Consider the following 22,653-nt stretch of genomic DNA (forward strand, 5'->3'; position numbering starts at 1 on the left):
TTTTTTTGTTTTTTTTTCTTTCTATTATTGTTTTAATTCTTATTCTGTTGTCTTTTTATTTCTTTTTCTAAATTGATGCAAATGTACTAAGAAATGATGAATATGCAACTATGTGATGTTATTAAGAATTACTGATTGTACATGTAGATTGGAATGATTTCTAATTGTTTTGTTAATTCTTTTTTTAATTAATAAAAAAAAAAAAAAAAGATGTAAAAAAAAAAAAAAAAAAAAAAAAAAAAATCTGTTAGCCATAGATATCAGGGTCTATTTCTGAGCTCTCGGTTTGATTCTAATAGTCTATATGTTTGTGCCTGTGCCAGTACCATACTGTTGCTGTTCTTGTTTTTTTTCTGCATGGGCAGGCACCAGGAATCAAACCCGGGTCTCTGGCATGGCAGAGTACCATGCTGTTTTAATCAATGTAGCTTCATAATAAGTATAAATATCAAGAAGTGTGAATCCTCTGACTTTGTTCTTCTTTTTAAAGATGTGTTTAGCTATTTGGAGCTCCATAACCTTCCAGATAATTTTGATGATCAGTTTTTCCACTTATGCAAAGAAGGCTGTTGGAATTGGGATTGCATTGAATCTGTAAATTGTTTTGGGTAGAATTGACCTCTCAATATTTAGTCTTCCAATCCATGAACATAGAATAGCCTTCCTTTTATTTAGATCTTCTTTGATTTCTTTTCACAGCATTTTGTAGCTTTCTGCATATAAGTCCTTTACATCTTTGGTTAAATTTATTCATAGATGTTTGTTTCTTTCAGTTGCTATTATAATTGTATTTTTTCCCTTTATTTCCTCTTCAGATTGTTCATTGCTAATGTATAGAAACATTATTGCTTTTTTGCATGTTGATCATGTATCCTGCCATTTTGCTGAATTAGTTTATTAGCCCTAGAAGCTTTGCTGTAGCTTTTGGGGACTTTTTATATATAGGATCATGTCACCTGTAAATAGTGAAGGTTTTACTTCTTACTTTCCAATTTGGATACCTTTAACTTCTTTTTCTGGCCTAACTGCTCTGGCTAGAACTTCCAGTACAATGTTGAATAACAATGGGGACAGTGGTTCAAAGAAGAAATTGCAAGAGAAATCAATAATATCTCGAAACAAATGAAAATAAGAACACAACATATCAAAATTTATGAGAAGCACAAGGGGCAGTGCTGAAGGGGAAATGATAGCCCTAAACAAGTACTTTTTAAAAGAACAGCAAACTAAACCCAGAGCAAAATTGTTCCTGATCTTAGAGGCAAAGCTTTCAGTTTTTCACCAATGACTATGATGTTAGCTGTGGGTTTTTCATATAAGCCATGAGTTATGTTTAGGAAGTTTCCTTCTCTTCCTAGTTTTCTGTATGTTGTGTTTTTTATCAAGAAGGGGTGCTGTGGCACTGAGTGTCCCAGCGCCGCCGCCCATCAGCTGAATCCTGTCCGGGCGCTCTGGGCCCGCGGTTGATGGTGCCCCGCGGAGGAGGCGGCCGCCGAGGAGGTCGGGTCATTGCTTAGAGAAACTTCTGTACGGCCCCCCAGCATCTGATGAAATTAGTGAATAAGCCAGTCAACCATGTCTTACACTCCGGGAATTGGTGGGGACCCTGCCCAGCTGGCCCAGCGCATCTCTTCCAACATCCAGAAGATCACACAGTGCTCTGTGGAAATACAAAGGACTCTGAATCAGCTTGGAACGCCCCAAGATTCTCCGGAATTAAGGCAACAGCTGCAACAGAAGCAGCAGTATACTAACCAACTTGCCAAAGAAACAGATAAATACATTAAAGAGTTTGGATCTCTTCCCACTACCCCCAGTGAACAGCGGCAAAGGAAAATACAGAAGGATCGCTTAGTAGCTGAATTCACAACCTCACTGACAAACTTTCAGAAGGTCCAGAGGCAAGCTGCTGAGAAAGAGAAGGAGTTTGTTGCTCGAGTCAGAGCCAGCTCCAGAGTATCTGGTGGTTTTCCTGAGGACAGTTCAAAAGAAAGGAATCTTGTATCCTGGGAAAGCCAAACTCAACCTCAAGTGCAGGTGCAGGATGAAGAAATCACAGAGGATGACCTCCGCCTCATTCATGAGAGAGAGTCTTCTATTAGGCAGCTCGAAGCTGATATTATGGATATTAATGAAATATTTAAAGATTTGGGAATGATGATTCATGAGCAAGGAGATGTGATAGATAGCATAGAAGCCAGTGTAGAGAACGCTGAAGTGCACGTTCAGCAGGCAAACCAGCAGCTGTCAAGGGCAGCAGATTACCAGCGCAAATCCAGGAAAACCCTGTGCATCATAATTTTTATCCTTGTCGTTGGAGCTGTGATTATCAGTCTCATCATATGGGAAGCAATGAGAGGCTGACATTTGAAAGGAGTACACTCTGGCACTACGTTACCTAAATTATGTAGGAAGGTTCCTGTAATTGTGTTTTTGTTTTTATTATTGTAAAGCTATTGAGTAAAGGATGGTTCCCATACTTTGTTATTTTTGAGGGGAAGTTTCCTTTTAGTTAAATCTGATATTTTGTAATACTGAGAATTTTTCTAAATATCACTGCTGACATAACTCCTATGCTTTTCAGTCTAATAATTGCTGTTTTGCCCACATTTGTAGATGCCTTTCATTTATAATTTATTTGCCTGTTGACTTAGTCTGTATATTTGACTATATATTACTGATTGGAATTTGTAAATTTAAAGGTGTTTTTATGCCCTGGGCCCATCTCTCTTTCACTATGTCACATGCATCCAGATTGTAATTACTTCAATTAAAAATCTCAAATTTAATTTTGATTTTTGGGCCAGCAGAGGAAACATTCTCAGTAACTAAAAAAGTAATGTGTGTATGTGTGTGTGTGTGTGTGTGTGTGTGTGTGTGTGTCTGGTTCACAACAGCACAAATTACCTATTTAACTTTTATTGTCAGTTTTTTCTTAGGACCCTTATGAAATCAGCTAATAATTTTCTAATCTCATATTCCCAGTGTGCATATACTGAGCATGTGCCATGGATTGCCTGGTAAAATACTAAAGATGGATTGTTTTTACATAGGCTCTATGTAAGTCTGACGTATACTTGAGAAAATATAGTTGCTATAAATGTTTATTATAATTTGGAGGATGGATATGAAAAATCATTACCTATTGTGTTGGGGTAAACCATCTTCACTAGGGCAGTCTGACTTTATGGACCACTGTGTACCCTCTCTTTTGTCCTGTAGAATAAAGGTTACTTGTGTATCCTGGGGTCGAAATTAGGTCAGGGAAATAGCTTTCCCATGATTATCATTTTTTGAGCATGTAACACTTAAAATTTAGTGTTTAATATGTGTGCCATTTTGTACCATTTTTCATTAGAAAAAGAATCGGATGTTTTGCCAATTGATTCACTTGCCTTTTTAAATCAATGTTGTTTTAATGCTGTATTCTGCATACTGTAAAAAGCACTATCTTAGTTTATGGTTTGTATTTTATAATGTTCTTGAATAACAGTTTGATAGTGAAGGCAATGTTTTGTTTTACATGGCAAGCTCTAAGATGTCAAATGGGAACAAATAAAATGTGAAGTAACTAAGTAAAATGTATCTTTGCAATCAAAATAAAGATGATTTCAAACGAAAAAAAAGGGGTGCTGTCAAATGAAATCAGAAGAAAACATATACGATAAAGACTTAAATAATCTAGGAATGCCTAGAGTATATAATGATAGTGACTAAATGTACAAATTTAAAAATGTTTTGCATGAGGAAGAACAAAGAAAGTCAACAATGCAGGGTGTTGAAAATAGATGGTAATTAATATCTTAAAACTAACTTATGTGTGAGACTAAAGCAAAAAGTATTTCTTTGGTACAAAATTTGTATTTTGACTAGTACATTTCCTAATATAACTTATGTGGACAGCTTAATTGAGCACATAAGTAAATGGAACCTTAAGTAGGGCATGAGATTTTGTAGATTTGTCCAGAGTGATGCTTTGATAAATCCCAGAAGGATTTGAACAGTGAGTAAATAAGTATTTGCAAAGTCCCCTTCGGGGAATGGTGAGAAAGGGGGAAAATTCAACTTCCCCAAGTAGAGAATTCTTGATATTCTCACAAGCAGTGGGGACAACCAAAGCAGTAGGCTGAGCCCCCAATCTTGGGGTTCATTCATATGAAACTTAACCCCACAAAGAATAGGCTAAAATAAATACATAAAATTAGGCCTATGAGTCACCCCCAAGAGAACCTCTTTTGCTGCTCAGATGTGGCCTCTCTCTCCAGCCAACACAACAAGCAAACTCACCACCCTTCCCCGTCTACGTGGGACATGACCCCCAGGGGTGTGGACCTTCCTGACAACAGGGGACAGAAATCCTAGAATGAGCTGGAACTCAGCACCAAGGGATTGAGAAAATCTTCTCGACCAAAAGGAGGAAGAGAGAAATGACACAAAATAAAGTGTCACTGACTGAAAGATTCCAGAGTCAAGAGCCTATCTTGGCAGTTATTCTTAGCATTATATAGATATCACCTTTTCAGTTACGATGTAATGGAGAGTCTGGAGGGAACTGCCTGAAAATGTAGAGCTGTATTCCAGTAGCCATGTTTCTTGAAGATGATTGTATAATGTGACTGTGTGATTGTGAAAACCTTGTGTCTAATGCTGCTTTTATCTACCTTACTGACAGATGAGTAAAACATATGGATTAAAAATAAATAAATAATAGGGGGAACAAATGTTAAAATAAATTTAGTAGACTGAAATGCTAGTAATCAATGAAAGGGAGGGGAAAGGGTATGGTATGTATGAATTTTTTTCTGTTTTCTTTTTCTGAATTGATGCAAATGTTCTAAGAAACGATCATGATGATTAATACGCAACTATGCGATGATATTGTGAGCTATTGATTATGTATCAATAATGGGATGATCTATGATAAGAATGTATTTGTTGTTTTGTTTAAAAAATACATAAATGAATTTTTTAAAAGGAAAAATAATAAATAAAAAGAAAAAAGAAGGGGTGCTGGATTTTGCAGATGATTTTTCTGCATCAATTGAGATGATCATTAATTTTCTTTGTTCAATTAATGTGCTATTGTATTACATTAATATACTTTCTCTTTGTTGAACCATCTTTGCATACCTGGAATAAATCCTACTTTAAATCAATAATAAATAATCATAAATAATATTATTTATTAATTAGTAACATCTATTTATTAATAAATTTATTGTTAATAAAAGTCAATAATAAATAAATTGCTTATGGTATATAATTATTTTATTGTGCCATTGGATTCAGTTTGCTAGTATTTTGTTGAGGATTTTTGTGTCTATATTCATAAGGGTTATTCATCTGTAATTTTCTTTTCTTTTGGTGTCTTTATCTGGCATTGGTTAGGGGATGATATTGCCCTCATAGATTCAATTAGGTAGTGTTCCCTACTGTTTGGATTAATTTGAGCAGAATTGGGATTAATTCTTTTTTTTAATAGATGGTAATTAATATTTTATTTTATTTTATTTTATTATTATTTTTTTTAGGTGGGCAGGCACTGGGAATCGAACCCGGGTCCTCGGGCATGGCAGGCAAGCACTCTTACCTGCTGAGCCACCGTGGCCCGCCCAAGGGATTAATTCTTTTAATGATTGGTAGAATTCATCTGTGAAGCCATTTGGTCCTGGGCTTTTTTTTGTTGGGAGGTTTTTGATGACTGATTCAATCGCTTTACTTGTGATCGGTCTGTTGAGATCTTCTATTTCTTCTGGAGTCAGTGTAGGTTTTTCATGTGTTTCTAGGAATTTGTCCATTTTATCTAGGTTGTCTAATTTGTAAGCACACAGTGGTTCATTCTGTTCTCTTATGATCCTTTCTATTTCTGTGGGGTTGGTAATAATGTCTCCCCTCTCATTTATGATTTTATTTATTTGCATCTTCTTATTGTCTGCTCCCATATTTTTCCATTTCTCCCTCTTTATGTTGTTTTTTTCACACATTACTTCTTTATATTTTGTAGGTCTGTTGCAAGGAAATATGATTATTTCTTATTCAATTGTCTTCTAACTCTTATAGGAAATAAATAGTAGAGTTATATGCTGAAGATACAGTACTGTTGGGCTTTGCATTTACCCCTGCAGTGACCTTTACTGAAGATTTTCACTTTTGCATACTGCTCTAAGGCACAATCTCCTGTCCCCTTTCAACCTGAAGAAATCCTTTAGTAATTTTGTAGGGCAGGTTTTTTGCTGACAAACTCTCTCAGTTTCTGTTTATCTATGAATGTCTCAAATGCTTCATCATTTTTGAAGGACAGTTTTGTTGGATAAAGAATTTTGGCTGACATTTTTCCTCTTTCAGTACCTTAGATTGTCATATTACTGCCTTCTTGCCTCCATGGTTCCTGAAAAAAAAATCAGTGCTTAGTCTTATTGAGGATCCGTGTATATGACACAATGATTTTCTCTCGCTGCTTTCAGAATTCTCTCTTTATATTTAGCATTTAACATTTTGATTAGTAGGTGTCTTGGAATAGGTCTACTAGGGTTTATTCTGTTTTCAGTACGTTGTGCTTGTTGGATATGTATATTTTTATTTTTTGTAAGAGTTGAGAAGTTTTCAGCTATTATTTCTTTAACTATTGTGCTGGTTTGAAAGGAAGTATGCCCCCTAAGAAAAGTCATGTTTTAATATAAATCCCATTTCTTAAAGGTAGAATAGTCTCTATTCAATGCTGTGTATTTGGGACTGTGATGGGATCATCTCCCTGGTTGATGAGATTTAGTTAAGAACGGTTGTTAAACTGGATTAGGGGATGATATGTCTCCACCCATTTGAGTGGGTATTGATTGGTTTACTGGAGTCCTATAAAAGAGGAAACATTTTGGAGAAATAGATTCAGAGAGATTCAGAGAGAGCAGAGAATGCTGCAGCACCACGAAGCAGAGAGTCCTTCAGCCAGCGATCTTTGGAGATGAAGAAGGAAGATGCCTCCCGGGGAGCTTCATGAAACAGGAAGCCAGGAGAGAAATCTAGCAGATGACGCCGTGTCTGCCATGTGCCCTTCCAGCCGAGAGAGAAGCCCTGACTGCGTTCGCCATGTGCCTTTCCAGATGAGAGAGAAACCCTGAACTTCATCGGCCTTCTTGAACCAAGGTATCTTTCCCTGGATGCCTTTGATTGGACTTTTCTATAGACTTGTTTTAATTCTCGGCCTTAGAACTATAAACTAGCAACTCATTAAATTCCCCTTGTTAAAAGCCATTCCGTTTCTGGTATATTGCATTCCAGCAGCTAGCAAACTAGAACAGATTTTGGTACCGGAGAGTGGGGTGCTGCTGCTGCAGTGTGCAAATACCAAACATGTTGGAACGGCTTTTTAAATGGATATGGGAAAGATTCTGGAAGAGTTGTGAGAAGCTTGATAGAGAAGGCCTAGAATGCTGTGAAGAGACTGTTGGTAGAAACACGAACTCTAAAGATACCTCTGACCAGGCTCTAGACAGAAATGAGGTCCGTGTTATTGTAAACTGGAAGGAAGGTGATCCTTGTTTTAAAATGGCAGATAATCTGGCAAAGTTGACTAATGGTATTGCCTGGAAGGTAGATTTTAAAAGCCATGAACTTGGATATTTAGCAGAAGAGATCTCCAAATTAAATGTCGAAAGTGCAGTCTGGTTTCTCCTTGCAGCTTATAGTGAAATGCGACAGGAAAGAGATAAACTGAAAACTGAACTCTTGAGTAAAAAGAAACCAGAAATTGAGGTCCCAGAAAATTCTGGGCCTACAGAAAGGGAGACTACAGAATGTAGTGTGGATTTAACCAAATGTGGAACCAGCCAGCCATTTCAGAGAAAGTCAGGATCGGACATGGAGTTATCCAGGAAAGATTTGTGGAAACTCCTTATGTCTGATGGGCATGATCCAACACTACTGCATAGAAAGCCAACGAGAGTGCTGTGGGACCTGTATAAACAGAGCCGATGCCAGTCTGGACTGAGGGGTTCAGAGAAGGGACACATTGGAGGAAAAATAACTTCAGAGGCAAAACCGCGGAGGCTGAGGTCTGAAGTCAAGATGCCTCAGGCCAGGAGAGTGGACCCACCCAAGCCCGTGGAGAGGGTGAGTTTGCCCCAAAGGCAGAGAATGGGCCTTCCACCTCATTGCAGTGGAAGAGTCATGCCGCCTCAGGCCTTGGAGAGGGTGAAGCACGTTTCTTGGGGTTGGGGCAGAGCCTGGCTGCCACCACATGGAGGGGCTGAGAGTGTGCCCCGGAGATGGCAGAGAGCCCGGGTGCGGCCCCAATGCTTGGAGAGGGTGGAGCCGAGAGAAAGGTGGTCTCCCCAATATCCCCCAAGGTTGCCTTCAGAGAGAGGCAGGCGTAGGCATTTGGAAAGGGTGGGACTGCCACTTTCTAAAGCCCTGAGGATAAATGACTCTCAGACTTTGAAATCTAATGGACTTTGCCCTGCGGGTTTTCGAAACTGTATGGGTCCAGTGACCCCTGTGTTCCTTCCTCCCTATGGAAATGTGTCTATGTATCCTGTGAATGTTCCTTCTTTGTATGTTGGCAGCAAATAACTTGTCATGAGTTTTCAAAGGTCCAGAGTAAATGGAGAGAATTTTGCCTTAGGACAGACCATGCCTGTAACTGACTTGATGAGATTTTATACTGTCTCCAATTTTGTACTTCATTGTATTGCTACTGAAAGGTTTAAGGTTTCTGATATTGTTATGAAGTTAATATATTTGTATATGGGAAAAACATGTCTTTTTTAGGGGCCAGAGGGTGGAATGTGCTGGTTTGAAAGGAAGTATGCCCCCTAAGAAAAGTCATGTTTTAATATAAATCCCATTTCTTAAAGGTAGAATAGTCTCTATTCAATGCTGTGTATTTGGGACTGTGATGGGATCATCTCCCTGGTTGATGAGATTTAGTTAAGAACGGTTGTTAAACTGGATTAGGGGATGATATGTCTCCACCCATTTGAGTGGGTATTGATTGGTTTACTGGAGTCCTATAAAAGAGGAAACATTTTGGAGAAATAGATTCAGAGAGATTCAGAGAGAGCAGAGAATGCTGCAGCACCACGAAGCAGAGAGTCCTTCAGCCAGCGATCTTTGGAGATGAAGAAGGAAGATGCCTCCCGGGGAGCTTCATGAAACAGGAAGCCAGGAGAGAAATCTAGCAGATGACGCCGTGTCTGCCATGTGCCCTTCCAGCCGAGAGAGAAGCCCTGACTGCGTTCGCCATGTGCCTTTCCAGATGAGAGAGAAACCCTGAACTTCATCGGCCTTCTTGAACCAAGGTATCTTTCCCTGGATGCCTTTGATTGGACTTTTCTATAGACTTGTTTTAATTCTCGGCCTTAGAACTATAAACTAGCAACTCATTAAATTCCCCTTGTTAAAAGCCATTCCGTTTCTGGTATATTGCATTCCAGCAGCTAGCAAACTAGAACAACTATTATATCTTCCCCTTTCCCATTTTCTTCTCCTGGGACTCCTATAATATATACGTTGGCATACTTCATGCTGTCACACAGGTCCCTGGGACTCTGCTCAGTTTTTATTTTATTATTTTCTCTATCTCCTCTTCCAGCTGTATGATTTTGATTTTTCTGCCTTCTAGTTTGCTGATTCTTTCTTCTGACAGTTCAGATCTGCAATTGTATTCCTCTAGTGTATTTTTAATTTCTATTATTGTGCGTTTCATCCCCATATTTGTTATGTTTCTTTTAAATTTTTCTAATTCTTCTTTTGGTTCACATGTTGTCTTCATAATATCTTTTAGCTCTGTTGCCAAATTTAGTTTATTTCTATCAACATGTTCCTTCAGCTCCTTGAATTAATCTGAGAGATTTGTTTGAACTTCTTTGATTAGCTGTTTAAAAGTCTGTGTTTCTGACATCAGCCAAGCCCAAGGTCGCAGAAACAAAAATTTCAAAAGTATACTGTTTGGTATAACAGTGGGTGAAACCATTGCCATCTCCTTCCCTTGTTTCCCGCAACCATGCATTCTGGCTGTCAGGGACGTGGCACAATAAATTGTCCATTGACTTAGGATGTATATCATTTCCTGTTGGATGTCAGGTTATGGTCTCTTACCTGGTACCATAACAAGTATACTGTAAGCCAATCCACCACTCTGATAAGCCAAATGTCTGGCATCTGGGAAGGCCAGTGAATTCCATGGGTGTGAGTCAATTGCCTCACTTCCTTTGCCTTAAATGACATCCCCTGGTTGGAAGCAATTCTTCACAGGAGACAAACGCAATAGAGAAGGCAATCTCGAGTCTCTGAATGGCAGTCTGGACAGAAGCACCGAGTTAGTTCAGGAAAGGCAAATTCAAGCCCATAGCATGTATCTATCCTGTGAGGATAAAGCTCTGACTCCCACAATTGGCCACAGATCCAACAATGGCCAGATAGGCCTGCTGCCAAAGGACACCTGAAAGGGCCTAGAGTGCGCCTCTTCTTTGTTGGGATGGGCACTCAGGACAGTCGGCAGCCAGGTCAGCCTGGGGAGAGTTATCATCTGCTATAACCATGCACAGCCTCTATCATGCCCTCATGGTCCTTTTCCACATGGGCACGTCTCCCTGATGGGGAGAGAAGCTGCCTGAAACTACCCACTGAACACTAAGAGCCTCCTTCTCATTGCGGGCATCAGCGTAGGGCATGAATATTTTCATGCTCTGTGCCCCTCCCCAGAGGACCACCTCCGTCTCTCTTGCCAGACTTCCCTGTCTCCAGTTTGTGCTTTTATTTTTCTCAAGGTCTTGACCAGCTGGCCAACCACGGGTCCTCACAGATATGGACCTGTCATGGTTAGGGACATGTGTCAACTTGGCCAAGTTGTGGTACCTGTTTATCTGGCTGGGCAAGCGCTGGCCTGTCTGTTGCCGTGAGGATATTTCATAGAATTAGATCATGATCACGTCAGCTGCATCCACAGCTGATTCCATTTGTAATCAGCCAAAGGGGAGGTCTTCTACAATGAGTGATGCTTAATCTAATCATGCAAGCCTTTTAAGGAGGACTCAGAGGAGACAGATTCCATTCCTGCTTCGGCTGGTGAGCCTCTCCTGTGGAGTTCATCCAGACCCTCCATCAGAGTCGTCGGCTTCACAGCCCGCCTGTGGATTTTGGACTCTGCGTTCCTGCAATCACGTGAGACACTTTTATAAATTTTGTATTTGCAAGTGTTCCCTGTTGATTCTGTTTCTCTAGAGAACCCTAACTAATACAGGACCTAAGGCCGTCTTCCCCAGGGAGGACCCCAAGTGAGGAACAGGGGCAGCAGATGCAGCAGAGTGCAAGGTCCCTGCAGTGCTTTTCTCCTGCACCCCCTGGACCTGCCTGAGCCTGATCCCATACACACATTTCCACGGATGAGGAGTGCTGCTGTGACTCCTAGTGTCACGGTTTGGTAGCTGAGATATGCAGCTACCTGATCTGTAATGTGCAGGTCCAATTGCAATGCCCTTGCTGTCCCAGGGTCAGGAACTGGTTGTGCGATGCTTATGGTCAGAATTAGGGCGTGGTATGCGGTCAGGGGTGAGGTTCACTGTTTCCGGAATCAGAGAAGAGGTCTGCTCTCCGGAAGAGAGAGGTGGACGTCACTGCTGCATTTCAAATATTAAAAACCCTGGCTGCTCATCCTACTTCCTTTTTCCCTCCATTCTGTCTCTAATTTTCTTTTTGCTCTTTTCCTTTCCTCTCTCCTTTTTCCTCTCTTTCTCTCTCTCTTTTTTAAAAAAATTCTTTCCCTCCATTTTGTCCTTGGAAGTTATATTTAGTAGGATCTAAACGGCTTTAAAAACGGGTTCTTTGTTGACTGAAATTGACTTTAGACCCAACATGAATAATTTAGAAATCAATGAACATAAGCTGGGTCATGTCTGGACAAAAATTTAAATGTAAATTCTAATGCTTTCTATTTCCAGAGTAGCCTGCAGTTGGTTTATTTTTTTGCAATGGAGCAGTCACTTGCAATAGATTTTAAAAATTTTGTAACTTGGTTACATAAATACTCACAATTGGGCAAAAACCTTACTTCCTGTAAGAGGAAATCGACTTGACTAAGCTCCACATTGACTCTGAAGGAGTAAAATCATGCATTGATAAATGCAGATAAATTTTAATGTCAAAGCATAGAGACAGTCAATAGCAGGTAATATAGGAAATTGCCATAAATTATAAAGAGGACAAATTGTTTAAAGTACAATAGCTTTATACTAAAAATTAGTACTCATCTTCCTATCAAATCTCCCAGTTGGTAATATTAAAAGCTTTTTTCTAAATAATTCCCAGATGAGTGTATTTAGAAACTAATGACAATAAAAGCGCATATTTTTCAAACTCAGGGTATGTTTTATGAAGCCGGCTATAAGTGCCTTAGAACCATAGTACAGAACCCCAAGATTTGGAGGCAAATGCAAATCCTTCTTCTGCATTTCTTCTTCAACTACCTTCCATTTGGAACGTGCCACCTGGATGTTACTGGACATCCAGGCCGAGCCCCATCCCACACCCTAAACTCTGATTTTTATTGCACTGAAGACTTTAACATCAGAGTACCTAACATGGCATTCCCTAAAGGTCTTTCTCCCCAAAAGATCTTTCACCCCAAGGATGGCGCTTCTCAAGGTAACCGTCGGTGGCGGCAGCCTGTGTCCTGCTGTCCTCAATTTCCCTTTCTCCATCAGCTCAAACACCTGCTGAAGCCTCACAGCGAAAGAAATTCCTCCCCTTGCCTTCCTTTCCTCTCACTCCCTGTTCCCTTCTCAGCCAAGCACCTACAACCATCTTGGTATACATCTTCCCTTCCGTGTTTCGCACCATCCCCTCACTCCTCTGTGCTCGTTTTCCATCTTCCCCTTTCTCTAAAATTGTTTTTACTGAGGTCACCAGCATCCTCCTCTATTGCTAAACCTGCCACGCACCCATCAGTCCAGTTTTGCAATTACCACTTATTTCCTGGCTTAACACCGCACCCTGAGAATTTCTAGGGTGTCAGCCTCCCTGGCCATTTCTCCTCCTTTTAAGCTTCTTCTCCCCACCTTTAGGCGTGGTCCCTCCCCAGGGCTCCACCCCGGGCCCCCTCCTGTCACTGTTCCCTCTCTCCCATCCACACGCACAGCTTCACTCCCATCCTCTAAGCCGATGCTGCTCAAATCTCTTATCTCTAGGCTGGACCTCACTCCTAAACCCCAGGTTCATGTATCCCTCTGGGACATCCAGTGGTTCATCTTTGTGGCTGCCCAGCACATTTTGAGCACCTTTACTATATTTGGGGAATTTTCTGTCTTTCCAAGGCAGAAGCCAGAAATCTTATTTTTCCAGCATCTCTTGCAAGCGTGGCACAAGCATGTGACCAGGCTTACCCATCAGCACGCACACAAGACACAGAATTGTAAGCAAGCCACACCAGGGGGCAGAGGGAGCCTGGCATCAGTCCTGTGTGTGAGAGACTTGGGGGGGCACTGAAGGCGGGGTAGAGGGGGCTATAGACCTCCTGGACTTCAGGGCTAGCTCCAGTGGCGTGTGTATGTCGGGTGGGGGGTCTGTGTCCAGCGGGGGGGAGGGGAGGGATTGATCTTTTTTTTTCTGTAAAGTGTCCTAGTGATCCCTTCTTGGAATGACCGCTGCTTTCTTACTCACGCGTCCTCCTAAGTCATAGACGGTCAGAAACTTTACGGACTGAAGTTGTATTAGTGAGAATGAGATATCCCACTCTTGTCCAGAGCATCAAAGTCACTTTGACACCAAGTGTCAGCTTTGATCCTCCAGCTGGAGGGAAGGAGCCTCCAGACAAAACACTGCACATCTGTCTAACTTTGCTTCGAGCCAATGGAAACACTGCTTCAGTTACGTTTCCTCCGAATGCCCGCTTTCCCCACATCTCGTGCTATCTCTGGTTCTTCTGTTTGCTGAGAGCCTCATGGTGCCTCTGTTGTGTAGGGGCCAATAAAGCTGACTTTGCGACACTGCAAGCATGTCCCTGGCAGTCTCGGGTGAGGGGCTAGGGCATCCCCCTGCTTTCAGGAGGCGGGGGCAGGACAGAGCTGGAGTCGCCACCAGTTCGGTTCCATCCTGGCTCTGCCACTTGCTGGTCAGATGATACTGGGAAATTATCTTCCTTTCGGAGCCTGAGTCTCTGCCTCTAAACAGGGATAAGAAGGTTGTTGGAAGATTATCGAGAGGATTTAAGGAAATCAGGGAATCCCTTTCCCCTTCCCAGCCTCAGGGCCCCCAGCCCGGGCAGCAGATGGGAGGTGCAGAGGGGAAGCCCCCTGGAGCCCAGAACCCTGTCGGCCACAAGGGGACTGAAAACAGCCAGGCGTTCACGGAAACCACAGAGTGTCTGGGCTTGGGGGAAGAGAGGTGAGGGGGAGAGAGACAGACAGACAGAGACAGAGACATAGAAAGACAGAGATAGAGAGAGGTGAGGGAAGGAGAGAAAAAAGAAGGAGAAGGACGAGGGGAGGAGGAGAAAAAAGAAGAAAATAAGAAGAAGGAGAGGAAGAGAAGAGGGAGAGAGGGGGATAGGGAAAGAGACAGACAGAAAAAGAAAAAGATGAAGATCTATAGAAAAATACATAAAGACACAGAGATGATACTGATTGTCATGGTCAGGTTCATGTGTCAACTTGGTACCTGTTTGTCTGGTTGGGCAAGTGCTGGCCTGTCTGTTGCAATGAGGACATTTCATAGAATTAAATCATGATCATGTCAGCTGCATCCACAACTGATTCCATTTTTAATCAGCCAAGAGGAGTATCTTTTGCAATGAGTAATGCTTAATCTAATCACTGGAAGCCTTATAAGGAGGATTCAGAAGAGACAGGCTCTCTTCCTGCTTCGACCAGGAAGCGTCTCCTGTGGAGTTCGTCCAGACCCTCCATCGGAATTGTCAGCTTCACAGCCTGCCCTATGGGTTTTGGACTCTACGTTCCCCTGGTTACGTGAGACACTTTATAAATTTTACATTTATAAATATTTCTTGTTGATTCTGTTTCTCTAGAGAATCCTGAGTAATACAGAGGCCTTACTCTGTGCCCCACTATTGTAAGTGCTTAATATGGATTCATTCATTGTCACAACAACCATCTGAGATCTAGAGAGGAAGCTGGGCACAGAGAGGCTAAGCAATTTGTACAAGGTCACACAGTCAGTGCATTACAGAGCTGGGATTCACACCCAGATGGTGTGGCTCCAAGGCCAAGTATACTGATTTTCAAGGCTCCCCCTAGGTGTACAAGGCCTCACTGCTGATTTTAGGGCTGTTGGAATGTCCCAGGAAGGGCCAGCACTTCCAGAACATCAACGAGTTCCATCCCCTATCCCATATTATCGACAGCCTCTTCCAACATGAAAAAATTAGAATGGGCATAACCCAAATACCCGTAAAGAATGGGAGAAAGATCAAAGGTGATGGTGGAGTTATATAGAGAAGGTAGGGTTTAACAATTGAGTATGAGTGCTGAATTATTATACTGATATTTCTTTCAATCTCCAGAACCTCAGAGCAGCTAGAACTAAAAACCCACAATTGTGGAATCATAACCCATTCCAAACTCTGAAATCTGTTCTGCAACTAATTGTTGCAATGTACTTTGAATTGTATTGTTTTTATGTAATATGTTATTTAAAGAAAAGGAGTATAACAGAGAAGATAGGATTTAGCAAATGAGTATGACTACTGAATTATTATATTGATATTTCTGTTGGTCTCCAGTGTCTTGGAGCAACTAAAAGAAAAAAACAAAAAAATTTTTTGGAACTGTAACCCATGCCAAACTTTAAAATCTATTCTATAACTACTTCTTAAAATGTACTTGGAAATTTATTGCTTTTTTGTATGTATGTTATATGTCACGATTCAAAAAACAAAATCAAAGAAAAACACCAAGGGAAGCTTTGCCTTTTCCTGCTTCAGGGATTAGAATTCAGAGTCACTATAGATGAGAAGCATCTTTGCTGAAATCCAGAATTTCTAGGGAATTTATTGCAGACACAGAATGTGGTTCTCATCTGTTCTAGTTTGTTAGCTGCCAGTATGCAATATACCAAACACAGAATGGCTTTTAACAAGGGGAATTTAATGAGTTGCTAGTTTACAGTTCTAAGGCTGAGAAAATGTCCCAATTAAAACAAGTCTATAGAAATGTCCAATCAGAGGCATCCAGGGAAAGATACCTTGGTTCAAGAAGGCTGATGAAGTTCAGGGTTTCTCTCTCAAATGAGAAGGCACATGGCGAACACAGTCAGGGCTTCTCTCTTGGCTGGAAGGGCACATGGCGAGTATGGCATCGCCTGCTAGGTTTCCTGGCTTCCGGTTTCATGAAGCTCCCCAGGAGGCGTTTTCCTTCTTCATCTCCAAAGGTCGCTGACCAGAGGACTCTCTACTTCGTGGTGCTGCAGCATTCTCTGCTCTCTCTGAATCTCTCTCTCCAAAATGTTTCCTCTTTTATAGGACTCCAGTAAACCAATCAAGACCCACCCAAATGGGTGGAGACATGTCATCCCCTAATCCAGTTTAACAACCATTCTTAACTAAATCACATCACCCAGGGAGATGATCTCGTTACAGTTTCAAACACACAGTATTGAGTAGAGATTATTCTACCTTTATGAAATGATATTTTGATTAAAACATTGCTTTTCTAGGGGGCATACTTCCTTTCAAACCAGCACATCATCTTCATTCTGTTCCTCCCAGAGCACAGATTAATTCATTCTTCAATATATTTCCCACATTCCAATTTTTTAATTAATACTACTCTGCCTACTTCTGTTAAGCATCCCGGGTCTACCTCTTTTTATCTTGGTGAAACTAAAGAATTAACAAACCTTTGTCTTGAAACTATAGTCCCTTCCAACTGCTGGTGACAGAAATTTCAGCAAGAGAAGTAGAAAATGTCCCCTCTTCCCAGACAACTTCAGAAAAACAGATTTTACCCAGCATCCTTAAAAAAGTCCTTGCAAAGATTATTTCTAACAAAAGAGTCTTGGAATTTTCCAATTCTCCAAGGTTGTCATTCCATCCTGTGAAGGCAGCTCTTAGCTTCTGAAAATCTGAAATTCTGATCGATTGCCTTCCTAAAATGTATTGTCCAAGACCTAATGATTAAATTGACATTTCTGTTTTCTGGTGTCAAAAGAAACGCTACTGGGGCTTGTAATTCTGCATAACTGAATGTAATACCTAGAGACATCCCAGAGTATGTTGGTCAGAAAATAAAAAATATATAGGCAAATTCCCTTGAGGACTGGAGAAAAAATACAAAACTATTAAACTTTCCCAACTGGAAAACCCCTGCTACTCTCTCAAACACTAGGGACTCCCACGTTCATAGGCCAAGCCCTTGAATTTGAGCCTTGCCCTTATGAAACTTATTTCTGTATTGAAGAAGCTAAGCCTACCTATAATTATGCCTAAGAGTTACTTCCAGAGAACCTCTTTCGTTGCTCAAATGTGTCCTCTCTTTCTCTAAGCCTTCTCTGCAAGTGAAATCATTGCCCTCTCCCCTACATGGGACATGACAGCTAGGGGTGAAAGTCTCCCTGGCAACATGGAACATGACTCCCAGGGATGAGTCTGGCCCTGGCGCTGTGGGATCAGCCATTCCTTCTCGACCAAAAGGGGAAGAAGGAATGTAACAAAATAAGGTATCGGTAGCTAAGACAGTTCCAATGGCGTCAAAAGGCTATTCTGGAGGCTACTCTTGTGCAAGTTTCAGCTATTACTATGGTTTGCCAAACCTCAATCAACATCATTCCCGTTAACCCTAAAGGACACCTAGGGCTCTGTCTGAGATCCTACAAAACTTGCATGCGCTGTTTACTTTTCAGATGGTTCCTTAGCCAGATAATTCCTGAAACCCAGAGGTACCAGTCTCTCCAAGAATATCAACCAGTTCCATGCCCCTCTCCCATACTGTCAACATTCCTTTTCAATATGAAAAAGTTAATATGGGCATAACCCAAATATCCCTAAAGGCTGGGAGAAGGATCAAAACAGAAGGAGTTATAACAGAGAAGTTAGGATTTAACAAATGAGTATGACTGCTCAATCATTATATTGATATTTTTTTAGTCTTCAGTGACTCGGAGCAGATAGAAGGAAAAACCTGAAATTGTGGTACTGTAACCCATACCAGACTTTGAAATCTGTCCTATAACTGCTTGCTACAATGTACTTTGAAATTTATTGCTTTTTTTGCATATATGCTATATTTCATAATTTTAAAATGATAATAATAAATAAGAAAAATGCAGGCAAAGAAAAAAAAAGAAATGCTACGGCAAGTAGAAAGAAAAGAGCTTCATTAATAGTATAACAATCTGCAAATTGGGCAACACCAAGTAAAAGGAGGTATCCCAAAGCTTTGTGGGGGGGAATTGGGAATTTGTACTCCCCTCAAGCCCCCCCCAATCAAAAAAGGAAATTTCAGTGGTCAGTCAAGTTCTGTACAAGTGGCTTATTGGAACATGGAGGCAACAGAAAACGTGTTCAAAGCTGATTGGTCAGAGCTCAAGTTTCTCTTTCTCAACCTCTTGGAAGCATTCATTTCTGTTCTTGGCACAGGCCCCAAATCCTATTTTATCATTGCTGAATGTCCCTCTTGTGCACCTCCTTTGCTGGGAACCATTTTGTACCCCAGGACCTCAAAGTCAATTTAAAGTTCCTGTCATCCTGGAAGACACAAATATTTGTGACTACATTTGTCCCTCTGAAAGAGAAACCAGCAGTGAGTCTATCTTTCCCACACACGCAGAGGTAACAAGATCCTTTGGGTGCCAGCCTCAGAAGCACAGACCATAGCTCTACAGGGTCCGATAAGCCAGAGGCTGAACAAGGGATGATGGGAGAGACGTTTGGGGGTAACTGGCCCAAACCAGCTGACAGATAAGGTTTCCTAGAGAAATCGATGTTGTCCATTGTGCCACCTTCATGGTTTGGGCCTTGTCTGTGGCCCACCTCCCCACCCCCATGCTATGTTTTACACAAGAATTTTCCTTTAAAAAACTCACTGTCTCACTTAGCCTTTCCTTAAGCCATCAGGGAACTGATGTGCTATTTCCATATTTTCCCCCAATATGCACTTCAACAAAAATGTAACAAGTGAAAAATGTTTCATAATTGATGTGTGGTCCCCTAAAATCATGTCACAAACTTAGGACCCAGAATAGCCAAAACATTTTTTTTTAAAGAAAGAAAGAAAGTCTGAGAACTTACACTATGAGCCTTTAAAACTTTTTATAAAACTATGTAATCAAGAACGAGTGGAAAGAAAAAAAAGGTAGAGTGGCACTGATTTCAGGACAGACATGTAGATCAATGGAAAAAGAGTAGAGAGCCCAGAAATATACCTACATTTATAGTGTCATTTAACTTTTTTTTCTTTTTCTGTAAAAGGTGTTATTGTGTACGGGGAGGGAGCTCGGTCCCAGGGCAGCCGAGTTTCCTCTTACATCCTCTTTGTGTGCTGTGCATCCTCACCCTTGTCTTCATTGTATTCGAGGGCTCACTTGACCTTGAGACTTTGAGCCATTCCATGGAGGGCTCCTCCTTTGGGGCAAGGCTGCACACCTCTTGCATCAGGTCCTGCACAAATTTCCTGTGCTTGGTGAGGTGACCACAGTGTCTAACTACACCTGAGCTTGGGCATGTCCCTGGTAACTTTATGGCCCTTGAAGAAGCCAAGCCATGGCTGCTGCTTTTCAGTGGCTACCGTGAAGGAAGGGCCTGCGATTTGACTTTTAACAAAGGGGCCAAAGCAATATGATGGTGTTCTAGTTTGCTAGCTGCCAGAATGCAATGTACCAGAAACAGAATGGCTTTTTAAAAGGGGAATTTAATAAGTTGCTAGTTTACAGTTCTAAGGCTGAGAAAATGTCTCAATTAAAGCAAGTCTATAAAAATGTCCAACCTAAGGCATCCAGGGAGAGATACCTTGGCTCAAGAAGGCCAATGAAGTTCAGGGTTTCTCTCTTAAATGAGAAGGCACATGGCGAACACAGTCAGGGCTTCTCTCTCAGCTGGAAGGGCACATGGTGAACACGGTGTCATCTGCTAGCTTTCTCTCCTGGCTTCAGGTTTCATGAAGCTCCCTGGGAGGCGTTTTCCTTCTTCATCTGAAAAGGTCGCTGGCTTGTGGACTCTCTGCTTCATGGTGCTGCAGCATTCTCTGCTCTCTCCGAATCTCCATTCTCCAAAACGTTTCCTCTTTTATAGGACTCCAATAAGCCAATCAAGACCCACCCAAATGGGTGGAGACATGTTGTCACCTAATCCAGTTTAACAACCACTCATGATTAAATCACATCTCCAGAGAGATGATCTGATTACAGTTTCAAACATACAGTATTGAATAGGGATTATTCTACCTTTATGAAATGGGATTTTGATTAAAACATGGCTTTTCTAGGGGGCATACTTCCTCTCAAACCAGCACAGATGGGTAAAGGAAAGACTTTCCAACAAATGTGCAGAAGCAACCAGATATTGAAATGAAAAATATATAAAACTTGATTCCATTCACACCATGCATGGAAATCAATTCACATGGATGACAGACTTCAGCACAGAAAAGCAAAATCAATTATGCATCTAGAAGAATACATAAGAGACTTTTTGTGACTTGAGTTAAGCAAAATTTTTTTCAACAAGAAATAGAAAGCAATGAAATTAAAAATAAAAATTAAATAAGGAAAACAAGTTAGAGTTCATCAAAACTTAAAACGTGCTCAGCAAAAGACAATGACTGGGAGAAAACATCTGCAATGCATATTTGTGACAAAAGGCTTACCTCCAGAATATATTATAATAATAATGCGAACAACTCACTTTTTTAAATGAGCAAAAGAATTTGCAAAACACCTTTATTCGTAATAATAATGGTCCAAAACTGCAGGGGGGGGAGCGCACAGGGGGACAAAAAAAATGTCCATCAATAGGAGCTTGAATAAACCAATTGCAGTATATATAAACAACTGAATATTAAACAGCAAAAAAAAGAAGCTGCTTGAAATAGGCAGCAAAATGTTTACATCACAAGAACATTTTGTTGAGCAAAAGAAGACTTACTTAAAAGAGTGCGCATTGTGTGATTCTTTTTATATGGAGTTCTATGATAGGTGAAAATCAATGAAATAATAAACAGAAAATAGAAAAAATCAATGCAATCAAAATCTGGTTCTTTGAGATGATCAATACCCTTGATAAACCTCTAGCCAGACTAATTCAGTTAAAACAGAGAAAACACCTCACCCAGGAATAAGAGAAATGAAATCACTAGAACTCTATGTATATTTAAAAAAACAAAAGGAAATCTTATGAACAACTTTGCACCAGTAAACTTGACAACTTAGAACAATTTCCTTATAAAACATGAACTACCAAAATGTACCCAATTGTACCAAAATGAAGAAATAGATAACCTGACACCTTATTTTTATTAAAGAAATTGAACTTGTAGTTTAAAAATCTTCCTACAAAGAAAGCTCCAGGCCCCTACAATTTCAGTAAACATTTAAGGAAGAAAGAATACCAATTCTACCCAAACTTTTCCAGAACATCGAAGAGGAAGGAATAATTCCCAGTTCATCCTCAGAAGCCTGCTTTACCCTGCTAACAAAGCAAGAAAAAGATTCTACAAAGAAAGAAAATTACAAATCAGTATCATTATTAATATAGATATAAAAATTCTTAACAAAGTTTTACAAAATTTAATCCAACAAAATACAAAATGAAATGACTTACTTTATGACCAGTTGTAGTTTATCCCAGGAATTCAAAATTGGTTTTATAATTTAAAAATCAATCACTAATATAAACTATGGATTGTGGTTAACAGTATAATTATAATAATATTATTTCATCAAATGTAACAAAAAGTACCATACTAATGCACATTGTTAATAAAAGAGAAAACTGTGTGGTTATACAGGAACACTGCTTTCTCACCACTTTTCTGTAAACCTACAACTCATCTAATAAAAAAAAAACCAATACAATTCACCATATGAACAAACTATAAAAACATGATTATTTCAATAGATACAGAAAAAGCATTTGGCAAAATTCAGTATTTATTCCTGAGAAAACATAAATTCTCGGCTAACTAGGTATAGAAGGGAACTTCCTGATATGATAAAGGGCATCTAAAAAATTCCTATAGATTACATCATACTTAATGGTGTAAGACGGATTATTTCCCCCAAGATCAGACAACGATAAGAATGTTCACTCCCTCTACTTCCAATGTTGGGGTTCTCTGTATGGAGTTAGTATTATTTTTCAACCTTATAAATTTGAAATTATTTCAACAGAAAAAGTTAAAAAAAAAAAAAAAGGATCATAGGACAAAATATACCACCTAAACTAAAACTATGAAACTTCTAGAAGAAAACATAAGAGAAAATCTTTGTGAATTAGGATAGGCAAAGATTTCTCAGATACAACACTAAAAGAAAAAAATACCTAATAAAATAGCTTTCATCAAATTCAAAACACATACTCTTCCAAAGACATGGTAAGAAAATAAAAACACAAGCCACAGACTAGAAGAAAATCTTTTCAAATCATAGATCTGATAAAAGACATATCCAGATAATATAAATAGCTCAAAATTCAATAATAAGTAACAAACAATCCAA

General features: G+C 40.2%; 1 protein-coding gene and 1 pseudogene across 1 annotated transcript in view; one reads left to right on the plus strand and one right to left on the minus strand.

The window, feature by feature from the left end:
• Positions 1 to 22,653, minus strand: part of CD177 (CD177 molecule) — a 91,140-nt gene that overhangs the window by 32,239 nt on the left and 36,248 nt on the right. The window lies entirely within an intron of this gene.
• LOC143660208 (syntaxin-7 pseudogene) lies at positions 1,421 to 3,377 on the plus strand (annotated as a pseudogene).

Source organism: Tamandua tetradactyla, chromosome 16, assembly GCF_023851605.1.
Source record: "Tamandua tetradactyla isolate mTamTet1 chromosome 16, mTamTet1.pri, whole genome shotgun sequence".
Lineage (NCBI taxonomy): Eukaryota > Metazoa > Chordata > Mammalia > Pilosa > Myrmecophagidae > Tamandua > Tamandua tetradactyla.